The sequence below is a fragment of the Cyanistes caeruleus genome, chromosome 3 (assembly GCF_971803275.1).
Source record: "Cyanistes caeruleus chromosome 3, bCyaCae1.hap1.1, whole genome shotgun sequence".
Classification (NCBI taxonomy): domain Eukaryota; kingdom Metazoa; phylum Chordata; class Aves; order Passeriformes; family Paridae; genus Cyanistes; species Cyanistes caeruleus.
Genome location: NC_141703.1, coordinates 56,848,735 through 56,866,393, shown reverse-complemented (window position 1 = coordinate 56,866,393; position 17,659 = coordinate 56,848,735). Strand labels below are relative to the sequence as shown.

The following is a 17,659-nucleotide window of genomic DNA, read 5'->3' as shown; positions in this document are numbered from 1 at the left end:
GCAAAGAAATCTAACAAATCTGGGCAAACTGCTCAAACAGCTGATGGAGTGAACCATTGAAATGGCTCAGACTCCAGGATCTGAAATTCTCCTTTGGCTGTACATTGTCTCAACATGTTATAGAGAAATGCAGAGCTCCTCTCTCTCAGGGCTTGAGTTGGGATAAGGAGTAAATAAATGTTCTTTAGTGCACTCTTCATCTCAGGAATTTTGTGCAACTCATAAGCAATTCAAAACAGATGTGCCAAAAAAACTGAATATTAGATTGAATATTTTATGACTTCATAAGACAGAAGTGAGAAAAATAGAGCATCATTCTCTAATAGGATTCCTTAATACACTTTGTGAAAAGATGTGTTCATTTTTCCAAATAATGCAGAGTAGAAAGTAATTTGGGCCAGAGTATGTTTCTGCATCCAAATGTCTAGAATATTCTGCTGTGGGGTAAGAAGTCCCACATAATTCCAGACATTGTGTCTGCATGTAATATTCAGCACTAATTGTACACACCTGTATAGTGTCAATTTACCCAGGTACTAGGGTATACTGTCTCTTCTTGACCGAGTATCTAAAAGATTTTGCATGAAAAATTTCTTACTTCTGAACGAGAACAACAATCACAAGGAAACTCAGCCCTGACCTCAGTGTCAATGTGCTCAGTGCTAGGTAGCCAGAGTATGCACACCTTCACCTACTCAAAGAACCTGTGAAGCAGATTTGCTTTTGAATTTAAAGAATTGTGAATATGGACTAAGGCGCTTAGTGCCTTGCATCACCGGGTATATTCAAATTCTTCCCCCTTTTTGATATCTAATTTCTTCTTGCTTTCTCCAAGCAGATGCTTGTTTCAGACTGGTAATGTGTGAAAAAAAGATCTGGGCCAGAACTCTGTGAGGAAAACTAATAGAAAAATGCACAGCAAAAACAACAGACCATCAGCTTTAATTAGTTATCTTCTTATTGTAATGTAGTCTGATGACCAAAAAGTAACTGTAGAAGTATTACTTCTTTATGTATCTAAATAATAACATAAAAAATCATTAAAAAATCTATTAGTCTCATTCTATTATGTCTTATAATTGAAGTAGTTACTACTCTACAACTCATCTACTGTGATAGTAGACATTAAGCAAACATTAGCAAAAACTTCATTGGACTGAAACTGCATTACACGCTATTTTTTTGGGGTTTTTTTTTTTAATCTGCAGTGAATCTTTAAGCTTAATAACAGCAGTAACTAAGTTTAAAATTCTTACTGGCCCTGAAAACTGTCACAAGAATTTTCCAACGAAAATCTGTTACCACTTTATCCCCCAGCAGCATACCCCAGCAACCTTGTTCTCAATTTTGGTGACCTACTGTTGCACAAGAAAAACTCCAACAACCTTTCAAAAAAAATCCCACGGCTGACCTTAGCTACAACTTTTCAGTACACCAGTTTCTGCTTATGCATTTCACCCACCACAAGCAACTTTTCTCTGATGGAGCTTCTTTCCCAGCATAGTCTTCTCCAATTTACCCTCACAGGAACTTCTCTCTCTACTGGAATCTCCAGGCAGCCAGGATAAAACAAAATAAAAACACTAATATTGATAAAATGTTTTGGATGCACTGGTTGGTTCCATATGTGGCATTTAGCTTCATCCCATCCCTGCTGGCATTTCTTACATATTATTTGAAGTTAAAAATGTAATGATATTTTTTTTCACTTCTTCCTCCCCAGTTTTCTACCGTATGATATTAATAAGTGTACATTAGTGGTGCTGAAGTTACCTTTAGATAAAAAAGTGTCTTTTCTATTAAGTAAGTTTCAGCTGCAGCACAGACCAAAGCATATGTTCATCCATTGAAATGGACTCATTAGCTTCACAGGATTGTTTAAATGTGAAAATTGTATTAATTACTGCATAAAAACTTTTGGTCAGGTTGTACCTAAAAAGCATCAATCATAGAAATGTCAGTTGTGATTGTAAAATAATATATTCAGTTCAGGGGACTGTTTTAGTTCTACATTGTCTTTCTCACTAACAAATACTGCTGTACTATTTTTAGATGTTTTGCTTACAGAATTTTTTCAGAAATTTAGCATTAGCAGTTTCTTTAGTTCTCTTGTCTCCCCTGAGAAAAAGTTCACAGAGAAGAGCAACTGATAAAGAAGCACTTTCCATCGTCTTTTCAGTGTATTTTACACTAAGAGAAAGGTTGGTGAAAACAATAACTGTTCTTTTGTCACTGAAAGCAAAGGGAAAAGATTTATTTTTTCTTCATTCTTTAAATGGTGTATGGAAGACCATTGAAATTTGAAGATTGGAGATGTGATGCTCTGCCCTCTAATGTGAAGAAGGCAACAGAGGTCTGAAACCAGACTGAAATTCCCAAGTGCAGGCACATGAATAATTGAATAACAAGCTGTTTAGAGAATACTGAAGAAGAGACATTCAGGAAAAAGAAAAAAAAAAAAAGGAAAGTAAGAAAAAAAATTACAAAAAATAAAAAAGGAAAACTTAGATTTTATTTTTTATGACAACATTTAAAGGAAAATTTTCATACGATCACAGAAATCAGTTTAAATCCCCAAATGTGTTTTAAGACAAAAATATTGAATTTTATTGTGGGTTTACCTTGGTTGGATGACAGGTGCCCACACAACAACTTTCTGACTTCCTCTCCTCAGCAGGATGGGAGAGAAAATAAAATGAAAAATCCCATAGGTTGAGATGAAGACAAGATTATTCACCTATTACCTTCACAACCAACACAGATTTTACTTGAGGAAGTTTAATTTATTGCCAATTAAAGATAGACTCAGTTACAGAGAAACAAAAGGAAACCAATCTCCCTCCGTTCCACACCCCTTTATTCCCAGGTACAAACCTCCTCCTCATGCTGAGCAGTGCATGAAGGTGGTGAATGGAGGGATGGGGTCAGGCCATAGCACCTCCTGGGTGTCACTTCTTTCTCTTCCTGCTTTCCTCCTGCTCTAGTGTGGCCCTCCAGCAGTTTCAGCTTTCTCCACAACACATCCACCTGCTCGGGCATGGAGTCCTCCACTGGTTGTAATACAGATCTTCTTTTCCCTCTGGTCCTCCACAGGCCACACCATGGTCTTCACCAGGGGCTGCAGGGGAGTATCAGCTCCTTCTTCCTCCTTATGCACTGAACTGGGTGTCTGCAGGTTTGTTCCTCTCATGTTCTCACTCCTCTCTCACACAGCTGCTGTGCAACAGTTTTTACCCTTTCTTAAACATGTCTTCCCCAAGGTGCCACAGACCCTTTGGCTGCAGACCCTGTGTGGGTGGGTTGGAGCCACCTGGATCCAGCTGTGTCCTGCCTGGGGCAGCCCTGGGCACTCCTCACAGAGGTCCCTGAAGCCCCCACCACCTGTGCCTGGACACCAAACACATTGATTCATATAGAAAGCAATTTGGCTTTAATTTGGTTTAGTTATAAAACAAAGCAAATAAATCTTAATACTTTTGCCTCCTGTATGTTGTGATCATGAAACTTAATCAATTTAACTAAAAGAGACATTTTCTCAGAAATTCTATTGATTTGGATGAACTCCCATCTCTCCATGAAACAATATTCTTATAAAAAGCAGCCAATTATTAGTAATGTATTATGCCAACCTCTGCAGGCTAATGAAGCTTCTTTAATGACAGAAGGGTTATAAAACAATCTGTCGCAAGAATTTTAAAACTGAAATCGATAGCAGAATTTTCATGCTAATTTTCATATTTAAATGCAATTGAGAAAGACAGTATGCTGGTTTTAGCTGGAGTACTTAACTTCCTTACAGTGGCTGGTATGGGGTTATGTTTGGATTTGTGCTGAGCATGGGGTTGATAAAACAGAGATATTTTTGTTATTGCTGAGCAGGGCTTGCACAGAGCCCTTTTCTGCAGTTCGTACTGCCACCCTGGCAAGGGGGCTGGGTGTGTTTGGGGGGTTGGGAAGGGACACAGCCAGGACAGGTGACCCTAAATGACCAAGGGGACATTCCAGACCGTATGACATCATGCTCAGTATAGTGGTCCATAGTATTGTTAGTGATTATATCCTACCTAACACATAAAATTACTCATGAAACTAGACAAGAATCCTTTTTCCACTGTTCAGAGAGCTAGGTTGTCCATTTTGATGATATTGCTAAAGGAAAGCAAAAATGAAAAATGCCTTGGATTTGGAGTTCTGAATATAACAACTGGGTTTTGGGTGCAACAGTATTTCCCACACTGTTTCCTGTCTCAGTAAATGACATCCTCATGTCATTTAGGCGCATGGAGAACTGGGTCCTGTGGCTCTCTCTAAATGCATAACTTTAAGGAAGAGAGGATAAATGGCTCTTTGACTTTTAAAAAATAAGGACAAAATAACAACAGTGCATATTATAATTAATAATGATCACTTTCAGAATAGCTTACTGCTTCAAAGCACTATGAAACCATCAAGTAATTAATGTTTACTTAGTGCAATCAACATAATTCAATATGCAAAGATGCTGAAACAGAGGAGTTTTAAAACACACAAGCTAAATCCCTGAGGCCACCTGAGAAGCTCCTCAACTTTGTACTATCCTTGATGTGCTATATAAGCTGACTGTCCAACAGCAGTAGAGTAGACTAGTGGAATAAATCATTTGGAAAAAAATTACAGTCTCAAATGCAATCCAGGCTTTTAGATGGGTTGGTCTCCTCTCCAGAGCATCAAAATTACACACCTTGATGTTCAAACTACTCATGCTACTAATAGATTAGAAAGAATTGACCAAACAGACATTGAGATTTTGTCTTTTTTTTTCCTTCTAAGCAGCATTTTATTGCTAATTGATTCTTAACAGCTTATTCACAGTATGATTCTGCATTTTTATACACTTAGAAGCTCCACTGACTTAAACAGGAGTACTGAGTGCACAAGGAATGGAGAATAGGGCCTTTGAAGTTCAGTATCATTATTTAGATTTTAGGCATGCCTGGAGACAGCACTCTAGATTAATAAAATGTTTTGCTTCAATTAGATCTGTGTCTCCTGCATCCCTCCCCAATTCCCTCTGCCCTTGTTTAACATACTCCCTTATCCCTTCACATTATCCAGACAGGTGCTCTCTGCTACCAAAGTGTTCCAAGTTTCACGGGAAAGATTCAGCGTGGGGAGGCATGGTATATATATTGATTTCTTGGCTGTGATGTATGAAAGGAGAATGTATGAGTCTGTATATGTCTGTTTTGTTCTCCCTGAATATATTGTTTCAGAGATTCTTTAAAAATATTTCTGAAAACAAATAATCTTTAAAGATCTTTTAAACAGATATATTTACTTCTCTGTACTGCAAGCACATTTTCACAATCTAGCACAGAAAATGTAAATCAAAATAGTATTTCTTCTAGCTGATTAATTCTGGGGGAGAGGGAAGACAATATAAAGAAAAAATATATATTCTTTAGTATCTATGAATTCAGATTTATGCTATGATTTTTTGTCATTTTGCACTGTATTAAGTCCCTTCATTTCAGATTTCCTTGAAAGAGACTTAGGAGCATAATGGCCACTGAAAACTGACACATTCTGCAAAGTGGGGCCAGGAAATTATAAGTTTCACATTGAGTTCAATGGGGAAGCCATAAGGCCCTGCTCCTTCTCCCTTGGGGTATTTTCCTGTTTTATTGTCAGGACTATAATGGGCAATCAGTTCCTGAAATGGTGCCCTGCTGTCTAGATGAAGCATTTATAGGGTTTTTAAGCAGTCCATTTGAACACTGCAGAATAAAAAAAAAAGTCAGCCCTTGTAAGTTCAGATTTTAGGGCCCTGATCCTGCACTGAACCACCAGCAAACCTCCTGCCCACTTGGAATTCAAAGCAGGATAAGGGTCTTGATTTCCACATTTTCTGCTGCAATTCAGACCTTTATTTATCATAGCTGGAAACAACACTACAAATAAAAATGGTTCTAAAATTCAAGTGTCTGTGCCTTTTAAAAGTAAACTTCCTTAGATTTATGCAAATATATTTACATAGTAATCCTCTGAATGGAGAAACAGCTCCTAGTGAATTAGGGGATTGCTACAAATATATATATCACAGATGTTTTCCATGCAGAAACATTAAAAAAAAAAGTTCCAAACTCAAAGGAAAAAAGTTTTTAAGTACCTAACATCACAAGCTAGAAACAAGAAAGAGCTAGAACTTATGGGCCAGATACAATATAAGATTTTGGCCTAACATGAGTGAATACAGAGATCACTTAAGGTTAGTCTAAATTAGGATTTAGAAGCCCAAACTTGACTACAGCCCAGATCATTATCTAGGTCATCTCTTTTCTGCACTTGTTAATCCTTACAGTACCTAAATCTATAAAATGCCTTCCTGCGAGGCTTAAAGTGTACTACTGCTAAAAGTGGCTATACTTGTTGAGGCCTGGCTACTGAAGATATATGCCCATTGCCCAGATAAAGTCCAGGCTTGATCAGTGGATAGTAAGTGAGTGAGCTATCTACTTCTCCAGAAAAGTCTGAAAATACTGTTATGTTGTATTTCTTTTTGTTACATCTGCTCAATGCTCAGAACTGTTCTTCACAGAAGCTGAAGGCCTGCTACCAGCCCTGAGCCACCATTAGCCATAAATTTTAGAGCAGCCACAGGAAAGAGGATGTTCCACCTGCCTGCAGATGTAGGACCTCCATGAAGCAAGAGGCAGGGTATTAGATAGAAACAGAACAGATAAAAAGTTTATGAGTAACTAACTCCCTTCTAGTTTTTAGCAGGAAGTATTAAATATGATTTTTTTTCAGATCTTTCTTCCTAGAATTATTGTCTTCACAACCAAATGGCATAGACAATACATTTCTATTCGGACACAGAGAAATAATATAATTTCTGTCTTACTCAAAGGACAGTCAGAGAACACTTTCTATGGTCTTTTCTAATTACAATGGCTTAATATCAAGAGCCAAAGCAAACATTTTTCAGCAACTGTCCTCACCAAATTGTTGATGGTGTCTCAGGCTTAGCATACTGTTGTAGAAGGAAGCATTAATTGCTTAAAGATTTAAAAATCTCCTTAATAGACCAATGGTTTAACTGCCAGCCTACAGTTCAAAAGTCTTCCTGTGCAATTTATCACTTTTCAAAATCATTCCCTTTGGCGTCTATTCCCCCACGGTGTGCGGGCTCTCAAAATCAACATCTCACTCGTTACATCTGAATTCTTTAACATCAGAACAAGAATTTATTCAGGGGAACTAGCTACTTACTCTCAGCTGAGCGACATGTATCTGAGTTCCCCATACCTTTTTCATTCTCAGCTCAATTAACCTTGTCTCATGTAAAATAAAGAAGGATGACAGCATGAGCAGAACAGAATTTTCTCTGAAGACTGGTTGAGTTTTTTTGTTTGTTTTTTTAAGATACATTGAAAGACTGAGGACATACCTCCATAGATAGATGTAAAGATGCACATGGCAACCTATCCCAATTTTTACCTGGCTACAAGCTGACTCTAATTCCAAGGCCGGGTGGTAGTATTAACATGGCACCAAGACACAGTTAACCAGGAATCAGGAGACTCCTGAGAAAAAGAGTGTTGGCAACTTTGCAATTTTGAAAGGTTTGAGACTGTTTCAGTCACTCCCTCAGCCTCAATGAATAGTTCTATTCAGTAGCAGGTGATTATCCTTAAGAGCAGGACCTATATACACAGAGAGAGCTAGTAGAGACACCCTACTGTGAGTGTTTTTTTGGCAAGCCTCACCAGAGTCTTTGGCAGCCTCTCTTCCTCTAAAGTGCTACTGTGCTTTTGCATGGTTGCATTCTTCATGCAAACAAATACCAATGCCAACTCTAAGAACATGAAGAACTGATAATAATTATTGTTTTCACTGCTGGATAGCAGAGAACAAATGCAACATTGAGAAATATCATGCTTTCTGAGCTTTTTTTTTTAGAAAATATATATCTATTTCCTTAAGCTTAAGTAATAAAATCCAATTATCAAACAACGAATTTGAATTGTGTTTTCATTATATGCATTTACATTTTGAAATGTATTACGATTTTTAATTAAGGCCCCATGTGGTTATCCAAAAAGAGTAATTAGTAGCTTCCAATGAAAGTTTTATGTTAATGCTTTTGAAATAATATATTAGACAATTTTAGAACAAAATAAAATAAACTAAAATGTGGAATGTCTTAAATATCACAACACTTGCATCCAATCAAAATATTTCTTTTCTTCAACATTTTCTACTCCATGCCATGTTTGACAAAGTATTGTCAGTACATCTACATTCACATAATTTCAAAGCTGGAAAATATTTACTTACTTGGGTTGAAAATATTTCTTTACAGTATTTCTAGTACTCACTTATCCTGGCCTTCTCTAGACTTAGTGAAGTTTTAATTCTGGAAGAAGAAAATAAGTACCACAAAGAATTGTAATAAAAAAAATACATGAAAAATAAATGTAGACAGAGACATAAAAGGGCAACAGGTTTTACAAATTAATTAAGAGTAACACACCAGGTTGGATGGAGCTTTGAGCATCTGGTCTAGGGGAACGTGTCCCTGCCCACGGCAGGGGAGTTGGAAGCAGATTAACTTTAAGGTCCCCTCTAATCCAAATGATTTTATGACTCCATGATCATCTATTCACAAGTTAGCAGAGAAAACTATTTCCAAGTTTTGTATCAATGCTCTATCATTTGCATGCAACATAATATGCAGTCTAAAAAATCACTTAGGGTATCTTCCTGACTTCAACTAGTGTTAACAGTTGTTGAGGTGGGAATAAACAGGGTTTTATTGTTTGTCCACTTGCCTACAGGCTGCAGCTCTTTGAAACATATTTGCTTTTTGAACCTTGTTGTTCCAAATCAGGGAACAATAAGATTTGTTCACAAGAGGAAAAGTCCCCTACCTCTAAAAAAGATAAAACGTTCATGGCAAGATGACTCCAAAGAATTTCTCTGAGACACTGACAGTTGGGGCTGGCCTGAAGGCTTTGCTCTGTTGAACAAACACAATTCATTCTGTCTTATGAGGAATGCCACAGTGAGTATGCAGGGAGCAGTGAAATTTCTGCTGGATAAGCTGAGAGATTTATCTCCTGGAGTTCTGGGTTGTGATACAGGAACAGTTAAGGCTGCCAAAAATATACGTGTTAATGACTAGTCTTACTTTCAAGATTTCAGCAGCAAATGACTCACCTCATGCATGACAGTAGTTCTTAACCTCTTGATACTGGCTTGATGTTAGACAGACTAGAGACCTATTGGAGAGAAATGTTATTGCAGAGCTCTGAATAATGCATATTCTAGATGCACCAAGGCTGACAAGGCTGTGTAGGTGGAAGATGTCACTCCCACTGGCTGTGTCTTCATTACTGAAATTCAAACATTAGCTCTTTTTGACTCCAAGTTTTTTGTTTACAAATGAATAATGAGAGCTCTAATTCGATAATTAATTCTTACTCCAGGTATTTTTGACTGTCTTTTGTTTACTTGTCGTTGGCATACAGGGGTTTTCTGGTGCAAGGGAGAATACATAAACAACAACAGAAGACCTAACCACTATTTATGTTCATTTTTGGTGGTTTTCTCCTACATGGAATCAGCACATATGTGTTTACTTTTTATTACAGTTTTAAATTATTTGGGCCAGCAGATGGAAAGCAAAGGAGGATAGTAATAATTTCTATCAGTGGTTCTCTTATCCCTTTGCCTCCAGCACATGTTCTGTGGTTTTTATTTGTCTTCAACAATCTACACATCAAATATTTATATTCCTAGTTCTTTTGCCCTAATAGAGGAATTCAGTTGGTATTTCCATGGGAAATGCTCCTTCCAGAAAAGAAGAATCTCAAGACTCCAAGTAATCTGCTTCTCAGAAAAAATAATCCTGCAAAATGTCTTAGAATATAAGAATATTTTCAGCAGATTGTAGGATTTAAAAAAAATTAAAAATAAAATTTCAAACCTAGGGGTCCTTGCATGGAGATGTTACTATTTATTTAACTGAATTACTGAAGTAATTTTACCTGATACATAGTAGGGTTGTAATTGCTTCATGAGGGAGTGTTGTTCCTGATAGACTATTACAGCTAGTTCTGGCTTTTTTTCCTCTTGCATTTGAATTATCTCCCACTGTATTGCCCTCTAAGATAATGACACTGCACTTGATACAACTATTTTTCATTCTCTTTCAACACTGTAGTTATCCATGATACTCTGTTTTTCTCAGATCACAATCTTCCATTGAAGTGGTGATCCCTCACAATGCTGTTTATGATGTTTATATCAAGGTCCTCAATGGAATACCAATAAATTTCCCATCAATTATGTTTCTAGATATTAATACTTTTCCTTCTAACATAAACACTTTTTTCTAAAGCATGAATCCCCATTGTTTTGATTCACAGAAGTATTTTTAGACAATTATCCAAACTGCAGAAGAAATTGTGTTGAGGAAAAAGCCCTCTTCAGATGTGCAAACAAGTGACTCCTCTGATATACCACTGCCTGGATATCACTGAGATACTCTGTTTAGTTGTACCAGACACAAATTTAACAGCTTAGGAAAGGAATAAAATATAACCTTTTTTATTTCTTATTTTTAAATTATTTAAATTGTTTTAATCTTATTTTAATTTTTTTAATAAAATTTAATTTTTAATAAAATATTATAAAATAATAATTTAAAATAAAATTTACAAACTCAGTAGCAGCTCATGAACAATATTGGTAAATTTAATGATTTTATAATAGTTTGATGGAAGACTTAGGGATTAGAAGGAATGTCTACATTAGGAAGCAGTATAGTGCAATAGGGATCAATCTGTAGAGTGAAACCATTAATTCAAGCAATCTACAGTACAAACATTTTAGATGGGGTACTTTAGAAAAGCTTCAGACATGTCTTACTTGCATCCCCTGAAGTGCAAGGGTGTGCTACTGTGGCACAATTCTTCCCCTGTCTTCTATGTACCCCATATAAGAAATTAAAATGCATTCTTCATCCATCCCTTTAATAGCTACAAATAGTTACAAAGACTGGCAAAAATATAGGGTGAAACATCTCCCTAGAGATAAAGTGATGTACTATGTACTGACTTTGACATGTAATGAGAGATTTCTAAGTAAATCTATGTCTAAGAGCTCTTTATTTTTTACCAAAGATGTACCAGCATCTTTGTTACCAAATTTATTTTTTACCAAAGTTGTAGCCACAACTCTTATGACATCCTGAAGAAGAATTGTCTTTGGGTTTGTGTTACCTACTTATACAAGTTAGAAGCTCTAACATATCTCACAGAGTTTTATATAAATTTGAATTTCGAATGTTTTTTATTTGACATCTTTCATATAATTACTAACTTGTTTAAATATCACTGTGCTATTACCTGAGGTAAATGCAATAGAAAATCACTATGTTCAATGTTATTGTCTTACAGTTTCAATCCCTCTGTCAAACTGAAAACTTCTGTTAAATCTGCAGGGGAATTTTTATTTCATTTTCTTGTTCATTCCTAATGTGGATGAATAAATTGCTGGCTATCTACTTATAGAGTATTTCCTGTGTCAGTTAGCCAAGCTTAAAATGGATCTGTGCACTTTTGTCATTGTCACAGAAAGGTTTTTTTCCCCACTGCACAATAATGGAATGTAGAAAAAATACACATTAACGTTTTTCAAAAATTTATTTAAATGATTGATAGTCAAATCAACTGCTGTTCATTCTAAGGTAGGTATTCAAACTTAATACAAACTAACTTTAGGAAAGAACTGAGCCCGTACTTAAATCAAAAGTTTTCTTCAGGAGAGCTCGGAGTGAATTCAAAAGGTGGGTACCAACCAAGAATTCTATACTTACATACAACAGCTGTGGAAGAATACAGAACAGTGCTTGAAGTGCTCAATAGCAGGGGGAACTGGGCAGTGACTTCCCCACCCAATTTACAGTAAAGTGCCATAAGATAAAAAAAAATATGGATGGCAAGAGTATACACCAGAATGCAAATCTGGCTCCTCTCTACTTGGTGCAATGCCTTACAGAATAGAAGAATTAGGTTTTATTCCAAATCTCCAGCTGTTGTGGCATTGCTCTAAACACTGCATTACTCATGTGAAAGGCAGACTGCTACATGAGGTCCAGCCTCATGCAGGCAGGTAAGTGTGTCTCAGAGCTACCTTCTCAAACTGGAAGGGAAAGGGTGTTCAGAAATCTATTTTTATAATTTCAAACTTTAAAATTTCAAAATTTATGATTTTCAAACTGATTTTGAAATCTCTCTGTTTGATACTCCAATATCTATATAGTCTGTTCTGAGGTGTCTAATTCAGCAAACTTCAGTTCCTGGGTTACAGCAAATAACATATACTAGCACAACACAAGCTTTACTTTGGAGCTTATTCTTAGGGCACAACTACTGCTTTAGGTATCTATGTGGGAAGGTTTTGTACCAATGACATTTGCAAATCTCTGGTATCACTTAGGAGGTGACTAACATTTCCACTGCTAATATTCCCCTTATAACTAAGCTCTTGCTGGAGGCCATGTATATTAATACCAAACTTCTCACAGCATTAAACTGGTAGGTGTCTTGATAATTAGATTAAAATTTCATATAACAGAGACTACTCAGTATGCTCCACAGCAAAACCTGAAACACATTCTGAGTACTTCAGATATACTGAAATCTACAAGAACTTTGGTAGGACCCCAAATCAGCCAAATCTTTGAGGAGAACCAGTCTAGATCTATCTGCTAGAGTGACCTCTCTGAAAGAAACTGAAAATACAGGCTTCATCAGTTCTTTCAACTAGGATAGCTACATTTTTGGGCAGAAAAACTCAAAATTACTAGGATGATAAAAAAATGTTAATGCAATAATTAACTTATGAACTAAACCATTTTTCTTCACTTTAGTTCCTCCATGATCTTAAAGGTAGGTCCTTGCTTCGACACTTTATTTTGTTCCTTCTGGAAGTTGCCCAGCTGGAGCAAATCCACAATCCTCTGCAGTTAACAGGGACACTGCTTCAGTCATCCCTGAATCCTCTAACAATGCTTTCAGTATTTTGACCTGCAGGATACCAATTCATTGCTGTACCTCTCACTGCCTCCTATTTCTCTCTCACCCTTGACAAACCCCTGCACTTCCTATCTCTGTGCTTGCTCAGAATTCTCTCCAGAAAAAATTAAAAATCCCCTGCAGAGATCCACATGGCCCACTTATTTTGAAGGAACAGAAATGTAATTTTGAAAAGTAGATTAATATAAAACAAGGAAAAAAAAAAGTAAAAGAAAATTCTTCTCTGAAGAATTTACAACTGTTAACCTTACTCTACAAAACTGATCTAAACTGAAGGCAAGTAAACATCTAGGTCATCCCATTCTTTCATGACCCTCTCACACAGCATCCCCTAGTTCAGTGTGATGGCAGTTTTGCATCTCAGGCCTATCATTCAATACACCCTTAGACTGCACAGCAAGAACAGCACTGAATGCTGCATCACTGCAGCAGTAATCAAGGGCTGCAATATTCATTTGTTAAACTACTGTTCTCTTAAAAAGGGTGCCCAGAGTCCTAAAGTGGTGAAAAAAAATTGACTCCATGGCTACAGAAATTGTTTGAGACACAAATGCAACAAAGCTCAATATTTAACCTATATTCAAGCCAGGTGCTTTTTGTATCTTTGTTTGCTAGCTTGTTTGTTTTTTCAAGTTTAGTTCTGCCAAAAGCAGTTACAGGATTGGTTTCATAAAGGGAGTTTGAAACCATTGATTTCGTATAGGCATTATGTGATCCCATAGGAGCAATGAGGAAAAAAGATTCTATGCAGAAATGTTTATTCATTGGTATTCATCTCTTAAAGCTTTCTATGCTCTGTGATAATATGACCTTTGTATTTTCTATTGACCACCAGACTTGTATTCAATATAATACTTTATTTAAATATTCATGTATTAAGGCATGTAAGTATACTGTATGTTAACTTTTGGTCCATTTGTTTCTTAAGTTATACTAAAGGGTTTAGATTTGGGGAAAAAAAATTAAATATGTCCTTGAAAACTTGTAACTAGATCTTTATAAATATTACAAAAACAGTAATTTTGCATCAGTATGGTGAACAAGTAGCAAAGTGCCTGAAGAATATAAATTGAATGTTCTCTAGAAGAATTGGTAAAGGTTAAAATTCATCATTTTAACTGATAGGGCTTTCTTTGGGAAATAACTGATGCAATGAATACAAAATGTTATGATAATTTTGTGTTTTCCTCAGTGGTTTTTTTTTCCCCTTGAAAAACAATATCTCTTCAATAATAAAGAACACATTTTTTCATTCATTCTAGACCTAAAGTTTCCTACAGTGCTTGTCTTCATACACAACTGAGAGTTTTTTCACTTTAAATGGAATTTTTTATCTGAATATAGTCAACTCTCCTGTCCAGGAAAGGAGAGGTTTCACTCCTATAGGAAATATACAGTGATTCAGATCATTTCAGGAAAAGATTTAACCTAGACATGGTATGAGAAGTGGTTGCTAAATACCACATTTACTACCACAGTTTCCATAGTAATTTTCATACTGTAGCAGGCTGGAGGCTAAACTAGAAAAATAGGCATAAATACAGTTTATGCTAGAAATAATGACAATATTTAGGAGCATCTGTTTGTCCCAGACACTGCACCAATGCCAGTAACAGATAACTTTTGCTTTCAGAGTCCTATCATCTACTAAGTGAAGCAGAAAGGTACTGCCATCTTTATATAGCTAGAAAATTGAGTTAGAAAGAAATTGAAAGATGTTTCTTTGATAGCCATATAAGAAGACTGCCATAGAAATTAACTCTGATATGTTGAGTTTCAGACCAGTTTATAAACTAGACTTCAATTTTCCACTGAGTATATTTTACCCCATTTAACTATTACTCAAAATGCAGATTAACCTCCTGTGCTGATGGCACAGAAGCAGACTTGCATGTAAATCTGGTAATATTTATTTAAGTAATATTATTTCTTTCTACCATGTCAACACTTCTGCCCACAAAAGAGTCTCAGTGCTTTTTAAATTTGGGGTCTGAAACAGGCTTTTAATTGCTTTGCCAATTTAAAATTTATAAGTATGATTAGACTGTGGCAAAATAGGGACACACAAGTCCAGATTTGTATTTGGCATTGCTGGCAATCACTGGTTCAAACATTTCCAGACTTTCTCCGTGAGATATTAATTTCCCATTCTGAGTTTCAGGCAAGCTGTCATCTCCAAGAACAAGTTCTGTGGCAGACAGACACTGCAGCTCAGCACTGAGTACCATTTGGTAGGCTAAGAACTACAGATACGTGCACTCAAGCCCCATGTTCAGAAACTGCATTGTGCCAGTGCAGGTTAGGGGCTTTCTTAATTCACCTTCAGATATACAAACCTCTCTAGAAGTTCACCACGAAAGGCAAGTGACTCTGAGTATGTGTTTGTGTGAAGTTCACCCCTAATCTTTATATGAGCTAAGAATTATTCCTACTCCTTTTATGTCTTTCTCTTTTCCCCCTTCTCTTTCTGCAGGCTGTTCAGATAAGGATTTTCATTGTCATTGTTCCCACTCTACTCTGAATAAGTGGAGTGTATGAAAAAGCCAAAATCACAAAAGGATTCACAAATACTGATGCCACCACTGGACTTGAATTTAAAGTTTTCTCACAAGGACACTGTTAACATTTATCCTCCTCTCTGCAGGCCGACAAATTAAAATATTACTTGAAGTCTCAGATCAGTTTCTGCAAGAGCATTTCATTTTGATTGATATCCTCTATTAATATCAGTGATGCTAGTTAGCTTTAAGACACCCCAAAGGGTAGTCAGCTAGTTAAAACTCCACATGAACCTCATGCCAGCTGTTTAGCCCCTTGAAAGTTTTGCTGAGCATTGACAGAAGACCTTATCAATCATTACAATTAAGTGCCTTCACTGTCCCTTCTAAGGGAAGTCAGCTGAAGTACCATCTGTTATTTTGCTTTCAAAACTCATTGGTCTCCTCTAAGCCAGCCGTTTCACTTTTGAAATTACATTTCTTTTTCATGAGAGTGATGGGCTGATGCAGAAAACTTTTTGTTTTAATAATCAGCAGTTTCTATGATGTGACATAATTTTTGCAGTGCTCAGGGCCTTTTACAAATCAAAAGGAATCCAACTAAAACAGTAATTAATGTCAAATGACTAGTCGCATACGTTTGTATTTAATTAAAAAAGTTCTAATCTTTGATTAAAACTCCTCACACATTCTTGTGACTGCAAACTGTTGTCTAAAAAGAGAAAGTAATTGGGTACATAATCTATTGTGTCTTCTAACTGACACCTGCTAATTGTCTCAGCAGCAAATGGCAACAATTTAATTTAGGAAGTCAAAAAGTTTATCTTACATGTTCAACAGATGTTTTTTTCTGTATTATATTCCTTTATCACATTAGAAAGATCTCTTCCTGAGTGATCTTTATCCCTCTAAGAATTTTATGCTCTCTAACATGATTTTGTATAGTAAATTCAAAAGATATTATTTACTGGACTATTCTTCTAATGCGCAGTTAATGTTTCATTAATGCTATTAATCTCTTGGGTTTCTTTTTCTAAACATTAACTTATCTGAACAGTGGATGCTGCAAACAGGTTTCTATACTCATAGCTTACAGGGAGAAAATCAGGAGGAGTAAGCCACAGAAATTATCTCCACAGGAATTCTGGCATTCAGAATTTCAGCTGGTGAAAAGCTGGCAGCTATAGCCACATTCAGCACTATAGTGAAGACCTTGCCCCTTTTCCTCATCCTCTTGGGGTCTTAGCTTTTGTACCAGCAGTACAAAGAATATTGTTAAGGAAGAAGTGCCTCAGAGGAAAGAATATTCTTTACAGCTTCTACCCTTTTTTGCTTTTACTCATCAGTGCAGAGTCTAACAGTGATTTAACAAAAATTATAGTCACTGTTATGTCTGTGTTTACTGCTGAGGTGCTCTTTCTTTCTAGGCTTATGGTTAATCTGCTAGCTATATTTTTTTCTTTCTGTCTTCTATGGCACGATCATTTGTTGTCTGTAGTTTTTCTGAACTAGAATTGTGACACTCCAAATACATTGGAGTAAAATTCTCAATAGGTATTTTGTCTGCTTTATGTCTTATTTTACCAATATATTAAAAAGCCCTTTGGCATATTGAATGAAGCGTTCTCAGGGAAGAATACCATCACTATATTTTGACAGCACATGTTTCAAAGCCACATGTAATCTACAGAGCCAACTGGTGAAGTTTGTCTTCAAATATATTTTGGTTCTGATGGCTTCAGACACCGGTGAGCTGTGACACCTCCAGTCAAAACTACCTACTTGGGCACAGTCATTTTCAACTTTCTTGCAACCCCAAACACATCTGGACCCACCCCAGTATCAGGCACTGGAATGCTGCCACTACAAAAGGACCACTTCTACCCAAGTGGTGCTTGTGAGGGTGCCCATGTGGGCCTTATGGCATCTTCTGAGTTGAGTTCTACAGAGAAGTCTATATCTGAACAGTATCTACCCTTTTTCATCTAGAAATTTACAAAGAAAGGAAAGAACTGCTTTCACTGCTGTGCAGACAGAGAAACTGTAGCACAGCACCTATCCAAGATCACAGGTCTA

General features: G+C 36.5%; 1 protein-coding gene across 1 annotated transcript in view; it reads right to left on the bottom strand.

The window, feature by feature from the left end:
- Positions 1 to 2,490: 2,490 nt before the first annotated feature.
- The window catches only part of LOC111933400 (uncharacterized), a 30,164-nt gene continuing 14,995 nt past the window's right edge, over positions 2,491 to 17,659 (bottom strand). The window contains exons 6-8 of the mRNA XM_086881152.1: positions 9,202 to 9,263; positions 8,320 to 8,398; positions 2,491 to 3,387 (exon numbers count right to left, since the gene is read on the bottom strand). The gene's annotated coding sequence lies outside the window, so the exon portion shown is untranslated. The remainder of the gene's footprint in view (positions 3,388 to 8,319; positions 8,399 to 9,201; positions 9,264 to 17,659) is intronic.